Below are 8,864 nucleotides of genomic sequence, written 5' to 3'. Positions count from 1 at the left end.
AAAGAATTATTCACCATGATCAAGTGGGATTCATTCCTGGGATGCAGGGCTGGTTCCACATTCGCAAATCAATCAACGTGATACATCACATTAATAAAAGAAAAGATAAGAACCATATGATCCTGTCAATCAATGCAGAAAAGGCATTTGACAGAATTCAGCACCGTTTCTCAATAAAAACCCTCGAGAAAGTCGGTATAGAAGGAACATACTTAAAGATCATAAAAGCCATTTATGAAAAGCCCACAGCTAACATCATCCTCAGTGAAGAAAAACTGAGAGCTTTTTCCCTGAGATCAGGAACACGACAGGGATGTCCACTCTCACCGCTGTTGTTTAACATAGTGTTGGAAGTTCTAGCATCAGCAATCAGACAACAAAAGGAAATCAAAGGCATCAAAATTGGCAAAGATGAAGTCAAGCTTTTGCTTTTTGCAGATGACATGATATTATACATGGAAAATCCGATAGACTCCACCAAAAGTCTGCTAGAACTGATACATGAATTCAGCAAAGTCACAGGATACAAAATCAATGTACAGAAATCAGTTGCATTCTTACACACTAACAGTGAAGCAACAGAAAGACAAATAAGGAAACTGATCCCATTCACAATTGCACCAAGAAGCATAAAATACCTAGGAGTAAATCTAACCAAAGATGTAAAAGATATGTATACTGAAAACTATAGAAAGCTTATGAAGGAAATTGAAGAAGATATAAAGAAATGGAAAAACATTCTGTGCTCATGGATTAGAAGAATAAATATTGTCAAAATGTCAATACAGCCCAAAGCTATCTACACATTCAATGAAATCCCAATCAAAATTGCACCAGCATTCTTCTCGAAACTAGAACAAGCAATCCTAAAATTCATATGGAACCACAAAAGGCCCCGAGTAGCCAAAGTAATTTTGAAGAAGAAGACCAAAGCAGGAGGCATCACAATCCCAGACTTTAGCCTGTACTACAAAGCTGTCATCATCAAGACAGCATGGTATTGGCACAGAAACAGACACATAGACCTATGGAATAGAATAGAAACCCCAGAACTAGACCCACAAACGTATGGCCAACTCATCTTTGACAAAGCAGGAAAGAACATCCAATGGAAAAAAGACAGTCTCTTTCACAAATGGTGCTGGGAGAACTGGACAGCAACATGCAGAAGGTTGAAACTAGACCACTTTCTCACACCATTCACAAAAATAAACTCAAAATGGATAAAGGACCTGAATGTGAGACAGGAAACCATCAAAACCCTAGAGGAGAAAGCAGGAAAAGACCTCTCTGACCTCAGACGTAGCAATTTCTTACTTGACACATCCCCAAAGGCAAGGGAATTAAAAGCAAAAATGAACTACCGGGACCTTATGAGGATAAAAACCTTCTGCACAGCAAAGGAAACAACCAACAAAACTAAAAGGCAACCAGCGGAATGGGAAAAGATATTTGCAAATGACATATTGGACAAAGGGCTAGTATCCAGAATCTATAAAGAGCTCACCAAACTCCACACCCGGAAAACAAATAACCCAGTGAAGAAATGGGCAGAAAACATGAATAGACACTTCTCTAAAGAAGACTTCCGGATAGTCAACAGGCACATGAATAAATGCTCAATGTCACTCCTTATCAGGGAAATACAAATCAAAACCACACTCAGATATCACCTCATGCCAGTCAGAGTGGCCAAAATGAAGAAATCAGTAGACTATAGATGCTGGAGAGGATGTGGAGAAACGGGAACCCTCTTGCACTGTTGGTGGGAATGCAAATTGGTGCAGCCGCTCTGGAAAACAGTGTGGAGGTTCCTCAAAAAATTAAAAATAGATCTACCCTATGACCCAGCAATAGCACTGCTAGGAATTTACCCAAGGGATACAAGAGTACTGATGCATGGGGCACTTGTACCCCAATGTTTATAGCAGCTCTCTCAACAATAGCCAAATTATGGAAAGAGCCTAAATGTCCATCAACTGATGAATGGATAAAGAAATTGTGGTTTATATACACAATGGAGTACTACGTGGCAATGAGAAAGAACGAAATATGGCCCTTTGTAGCAAGGTGGATGGAACTGGAGAGTGTGATGCTAAGTGAAATAAGCCATACAGAGAAAGACAGATACCATATGGTTTCACTCTTATGTGGATCCTGAGAAACTTAACAGAAACCCATGGGGGAGGGGAAGGAAAAAAAAAAAGAGGTTAGAGTGGGAGAGAGCCAAAACATAAGAGACTCTTAAAAACTGAGAACAAACTGAGGGTTGATGGGAGGGGGGTGGTGGGAGGGAGTGGAGGGTGGTTGATGGGTATTGAGGAGGGCACCTTTTGGGATGAGCACTGGGTGTTGTATGGAAACCAATTTGACAATAAATATATATTGAAAAAAAATTAAAAAAAAAACAAAAATAAATAAACATAAAAAAAGAGTCTCTTATGGTTTGTCTCCCTCTCTGTTTTTATATTATTTTTGTTTCCCTTCCCTTATGTTCATCTATTTTGTAACTTAAATTCCACATATGAGTGAAATCATGTTATTTATCTTTCTCTGACTGACTTGTTTCACTTACCATAACACCCTCCAGTTCTATCCACGTTGCTGTAAATGGCAAGATTTCATTCTTTTTGACTGCCAAGTAATATTACATTGTATGTTTATATAGCACATCTTCTTTATCCATTCATCAGTTGATGGACACTTGGGCTCTTTCCATACTTTGGCTATTGTTGATAGTGTTGCTATAAACATGGGGGTGCGTGTGCCTCTTTGAATCAGCATTTTTTTACCCGTTGGATAAATACCTAGTAGTGCAATTTCTGGGTCATAGGGTAGTTCTAATTTTTAATTTTTTTGAGGAACCTCCATACTGTTTTCCAGAGTGGCTACACCAGTTTGCATTCCCACCAACATTGCAAAAGGGTTCCTCTTTCTCTGCATCCTCACCAACATCTGTTGTTGCCTGAGTTGTTAATTTTAGCTATTCTGACAGGTGTGAGGTGGTATCTCACTGTGGTTTTGATTTGTATTTCCCTGATGATGAGTGATGTTGAGCATCTTTTCATGTGTCTTTTGGCCATCTGGATGTCTTCTTTGGAAAGGTGTCTTTTCATGTCTTTTGCCCATTTCTTCATTGGATTATTTGGGTTTTGGTTGTTGACTTTGATAAATTCTTTATAGATTTTGGATACTAACCCTTTATCTGATTTGTCATTTGCAAATATCTTCTCCTATTCTGTTGGTTGCCCTTTAGTTTTGCTGATTGTTTCCTTCACTGTGCAGAAGCTTTTTATCTTGATGAGGTCCCAATTCTTCATTGTTGCTTTTGTTTCCCCTGCCTCTGGAGACATGCCAAATAAGAAGTTGCTGCAGCTGAGGTCAAAGAGGTTGTTGTCTGTTTTCTCCTCTAGATTTTGATGGCTTTCCTGTCTTACATTGAGGTCTTTCATCCATTTTGAGTTTATTTTTGTGTATGGTGTAAGAAAGTGGTCCCGGTTCATTCTTCTGTATGTTGCAGTGCAATTTTCCCAATACCATTTGCTGAAGAGACTGTCTTTATTTCATTGGATATTCTTTCTTGCTTTGTCAAAGATTAGTTGGCCATATGTTTGTGGGTCCATTTCTGGGTTCTCTGTTCTGTTCCATTGGTCTATGTGTCTGTTTTTGTGCCAGTTTTGTGCCAGTCTGTTTTGTGCCAGTACGGTACTGTACTTCAAGCTTTGTAGTACAGCTTGAAGTCTGGAATTGTGTTACCTCCAACTTTGGTTTTCTTTTTCAGGATTGCTTTGGCTGTTCAGGGTCTTTTCTGGTTTCATGTAAGTTTTAGGATTGTTTGTTCTAGCTCTGTGGAAAATGCTGGTGTTATTTTGATAGGATTGCATTGAATGTATAGACTGCTTTGGGTAGTATAGACATTTAACAATATTTGTTCTTCCAATCAATGAGCATGGAATGTTTTTCCATTTTTTTGGATCTTCTTCAGTTTCTTTCACAAGCTTTGTATAGTTTTCAATGTACAGATGTTTCAACTCTTTGGTTAGGTTTATTCCTAGGTATTTTATGGGTTTTGGTGCAATTGTAAATGGGATCAATTCCTTGATTTCTCTTTCTGCTGCTTCATTTTTGGTGTATAGAAATGCAACCAATGGGCCTATTATCTTATTACTCTGTGGATATCCATAATAGTTTTTTTTAGGTTTCCTTCTCTTTGCATAGTCTCTTTCTTCTTCCTGATTTTTAAAAAAAATCCAATATAATTAACATACCGTATTATGTTAATTTCAGGTGTACAATATGGTGATTCAATAATTCTATATATTATTTGATACTCATCATGGTAAGTGTACTCTGAATATTCTTTACCTATTTCACTCATCTCCCCACCACCCTCCATTCTGGTAACCACCAGTTTTTTTCTCTATAGTTAAGAGTCTATTTTTTGGTTTGTCTCTTTTTTCTTTGCTAATTTGTTTTGTTTATTAAATTCCATATATGAGTGAAATCATACTGTATTTGCCTTTCTTTCACTGACATTTCACCTAGCATTATACCCTCTAGATCTATCCACGTTGTTGCAAATAGCAAGATCTCATTCTTTTTATGGCTTAGTAATAATCATGTGTGTGTGTGTGTGTGTGTGTGTGTGTGTGTGTGTGTCTGCATCTTTATACCTCACATCTTCTTTGTCCATTCATATAGATAGACACTTGGGTTGCTTCCATAATTTGGCTATTGTAAATAGTGCTGCAATAAACATAAGCGTGCATATATCTTTTTGAATTACTGTTTTCATATTCTTTGAGTAAATACCCAGTAGTGGAATTACTGGATCATATGGTAATTCTATTTTTAATTTTTTGAGGAACCGCCACGGTGTTTTCCATAGTGGGTGCACCAGTTTGCATTCCCACCCAACAGTGCACGAAGGTTCCTTTTTTCCCATATCCTCACCAACACTTGTTCTTTTTTGTGTTTTTGATTTTAGTCATTCTGACAGGTGTGAGGTGATATCTCACTGTGCTTTTGATTTGCATTTTCCTGACGATGAATGATGTTGAGCATCTTTTCATGTGTCTGTTGGCCATTTGTGTGTCTTCTTTGGAGAAATGTCTGTTCATGTTTTCTGCCCATTTTTTAATTGGATTATTTGTTTCTTGGTGTTGAGTTGTGTAAGTTCTTTATATACTTTTGATAGTAACCCCTTATCACATATGTCATTTGCAAATATCTTCTCCCATTCCCTATACTGTCTTTTTAGTTTTTTTGATTGTTTCCTTTGCTGTGCAGAAGCCTTTTATTTTGATGTAGTCCCAATGGTTTATTTTTACTTTTATTTCCCTTGCTTCAGGAGACATATCTAAAAAAAAAATGTTGCTACAGCTGATACCAGAAATTACTGCCTGGGCTCTCTTCTATGATTTCTATGGTTTCATGCCTCGCTTTTAGTTCTTTAATTCATTTTGAATTTATTTTTGTGTATGGTGTAAGAAAGTAGCCTAGTTTTAATCTTTTGCATGTAGTCGTCCAGTTTTCCCAACATGATTTGTTGAAGAGACTGTCTTTCTCCCATTGCATATTCTTACCCCCTTTGTCAAAGATTAATTGACCATTTAATCATGGGTTTATTTCTGGGCTCTCTATTTGGGACTATTGTTCTATGTGTCTATTTTTGTGTCAGTACCATACTGTTTTGATTACTACAGCTTTGTAGTATATCTTGAATCTGGGATTGTGATAAATTAAACAAAACCTACAGTTTTGTTCTTCTTTTTTAAGATTGCTTTGGCTTTTTGGGGTCTTTTGTGATTCCATATAAATTTTAGGATTGTTTATTCCAGTTCTGTGAAAATGCTATTGGTATTTTGATAGAAATTGCATTAAGTCTGTAGATTGCTTTGGGTAGTCTGGACATTTTAACAATATTTCTCTTCCCAATCCATGTGAAATGGAATATCTTTCCATTTGTTTGTGTCATCTTCAATTTCTTTCATCAGTGTTTTATAGCTTTCAGAGTTTGGTTGGTTTATCCATCTTGCTAGAAACTTTCTGCAGATGTTTAGTGGCTTTTCTGCTTATATTCAAGGTTAGGCCACTTGAAAACCAATTGGAAGCTCTGAATATATGGGTGAGGCCTGTTGGCTGTGAGTGCTGTCATTTTAATGACTTGGCAGGGCCACTATATTGGAGAAACCCTAATATTAGTATTGACTTTATTCTCTAGGGAAGCCTCGTTTAGTCTCCTGCCTAAAGGATAAATGCCTGGTAAGGATCCTTCTGTAAGTGGCGTGGGGAAGAAGGTCTGGGATTCTCAACATCATGCCGCATGCTTTCATTAATCATCCTGTTTTCAGTATTTTTCTCCTACCTTCAAATGTGCCTGGTGTCTCCCATTACCCTTTATTTTACATTTTCTACAGAATAAACTTGCTCTCTTCTACTAGTATGGGAAAGGTGATCTGTGGATATAACTGTTAGTTTTTCCCCCCTGTTAATGTCATTTTTGTTATTACCAGATGTTAAATTATTATCATGTCCTTCTTCAAAAAGACTGAACCAGTCAGCAACAAATGAGAATTTCCTCATAGTTCTGCCAGTACTTTTAAAAGACAGTGTTATTGAGGTAAAACTGACATATACTAAACTGCATGTAATTTAAACTGTGTAATTTATGTTTAACATACCCCCTTTAAACCATCACCAAGTCAAGATAGTGAACATATTTATTATCTGTTTCCTCAGGACTCTTTGCAATTCCTTCGTCTCCCCTTCTTTATTCCCAAGCAAAGACTGACTTATTTTCTGTCACTATAGATAGTTTACATTTTCTAGACTTTTATGTAAATAGAATCATATAATATGTATTTACAAATGTACTTTTTCTTTGGTTTGTAACCATTAATTTTTTTAAGTTTATTTATTTAGAGAGAGAGTGAGAGTAAGTGTGTGCAGATGGGCAAGGAGCAGAGAGAGAGGTAGAGAGAGAAACCCAAGCAGTCTCTGTACTGTCAGCACAGAGCCAGATGTGGGGCTCGAACTCACAAACCATGAGATCATGACTTGAGCTGAAATCAAGAGTCAGATGCTTAACTGAGCCATCCAAGCACCATTTTTTAAACTGGTTTCCAAACAGTCTTCCTTATTTTACCTTCCCCTCCAGTCTCAAATGTACTAGATGTTGGTTGGTTCTCAGCTTTTCCACTGCTGACTTAGGAACAATTTCCTCTTGTCCAACTTCTTTCCAGCTTTCATTTTTTTTTTCTTTAAAAAACTCCTGTGTGGGATGGGGAACTTTTGAATTTTTGTTGTGAATGTGAACTCAATGAAGTGTATGCCCAGGAGTTGCCTGATCAAAACAGTTCATACCACCGCCATTGTTGCTGTGTCCTTTTCTCTTCTCTCCATGCTTGTGGGTTTGTGCCTTTAAGATCCCTTTCAGGTTATTTAATGATGTTTGCAAAAAGGAACAGAATTAGGTGAAAGAGTTCATATCTGTCATCTTTGTCTGGAAGCTGAGACTGTTCATACATGAAGGTTTACTAGAAAGTTCTGTGCTGGCTGGAGATGTCAGAGCATGTGTGAAGCAGTTGCTGGAGGAAAATAAAGTCATTTCTTGTTTATAATTCACTAAGTTCAGACTGCCAAATATACTAGTTACATTTGGTATTCAGTAAAATGTAGGTTCTCCTCCTGCCCTCCTTTCCTCTCTCCTTCTCTCCCTTATTCCCTCCTTTCCTCCTTCCACTTTAGCAGCTGCTGTGGGGAAACTTCTCAGGAAATTTCTGTTCTCGGAGGAGAATGTGCCAGCCCACAGGTAAGGGAGACATTTTGCAAGAATAAAAGAGTTGTTGCAGCTCAATTTAGGATAGTGTGAAGGTCATTGAAGATATCTCAGGAGTTAGCTGGTTAGGGCAGGGACTTCCTGCCAGGGAAGAGGGGAGGGGGAATGGGAAGAGAGTTAAGGATGAGTTCCTAAGGATAGGGATTTCAGTGTCTGTGGTCAGGAAGAGACTATTAGAGGCCTGAGCCTGCAGGACCTTGGCTGATGAGGAGCAGCCTAGAGTCCAAAGGAGGACTTTTTCTGTGACCAGGTAGAAAGTTCCTTCCTCACACAGAGAGGCCAAGTGGCAGATGAGTGAGGGGGCATGGAGAGACATCCCTGGGACAGGTTTGGGAAATAGACTCAGGTAGGGACTGCCAAGTTCTTATTGATGAGTCTTTTTTATCCCTAATCTTAGGAAATGGAATCCAAGGCCCCCTGAAATGGAGGGTAGATAGAAGGAGGAAGGGTAACTGGAGCTTAGGTCGTGGAGAGCCATGGAGTCACTGCTCAGCTGTCTCTCAGGGACTCTGTTGAGGTCACTATGAAGACAAGAGATTCTCAGCCTTGCTGGGTGGCATTGATTGAAGGAAACTTATTAGCATTCACTTCCTTCTCTTTTGATGAAAGTTTAAAGGTCACCATTTCCTCTTGTGGAGGAAGTTCCACAAATATTCCATTGCCACTCTTAGAAATAGCAAGACATCAAGAGGATTGCAGACTCCCCGTTCTGGGGGAATTCCCAAGGAGGGGGAGGCAGAGCTCTCGTGGAGACAGTGAATTCAGAGTGATTACTCAGTGGCAGCAGCAGAGGGGACCAGAATTTCCCTGCACGTGTGTCAGGCTCGCATTTGCCAACTCAATCTCTAAGTATTTCTACTGACAGAAAAAAAAAAAAAATAGCTGTGGGTGAAACAATTCATTTTTCAGACAGGAGCCTCCACCCATGGTTTGCTTAGAGGCCTGTCTTACCTTTCTCTTGGGTGGCAGATACAAATGTCCCGGATGTTGTTGGGAGCGGGAAATGCATGGGTATCTACACTGT

General features: G+C 38.6%; 1 protein-coding gene across 1 annotated transcript in view; it reads left to right on the top strand.

The window, feature by feature from the left end:
• Positions 1–5,957: 5,957 nt before the first annotated feature.
• LOC122216320 (interleukin-36 gamma-like) overlaps positions 5,958–8,864 on the top strand; it is a 128,835-nt gene continuing 125,928 nt past the window's right edge. Inside the window, exon 1 of the mRNA XM_042932997.1 lies at positions 5,958–6,264. The gene's annotated coding sequence lies outside the window, so the exon portion shown is untranslated. The remainder of the gene's footprint in view (positions 6,265–8,864) is intronic.

Source organism: Panthera leo, chromosome A3, assembly GCF_018350215.1.
Source record: "Panthera leo isolate Ple1 chromosome A3, P.leo_Ple1_pat1.1, whole genome shotgun sequence".
NCBI classification, from domain to species: Eukaryota; Metazoa; Chordata; class Mammalia; order Carnivora; family Felidae; genus Panthera; species Panthera leo.
This window is presented reverse-complemented; position numbering and strand designations above follow the sequence as displayed.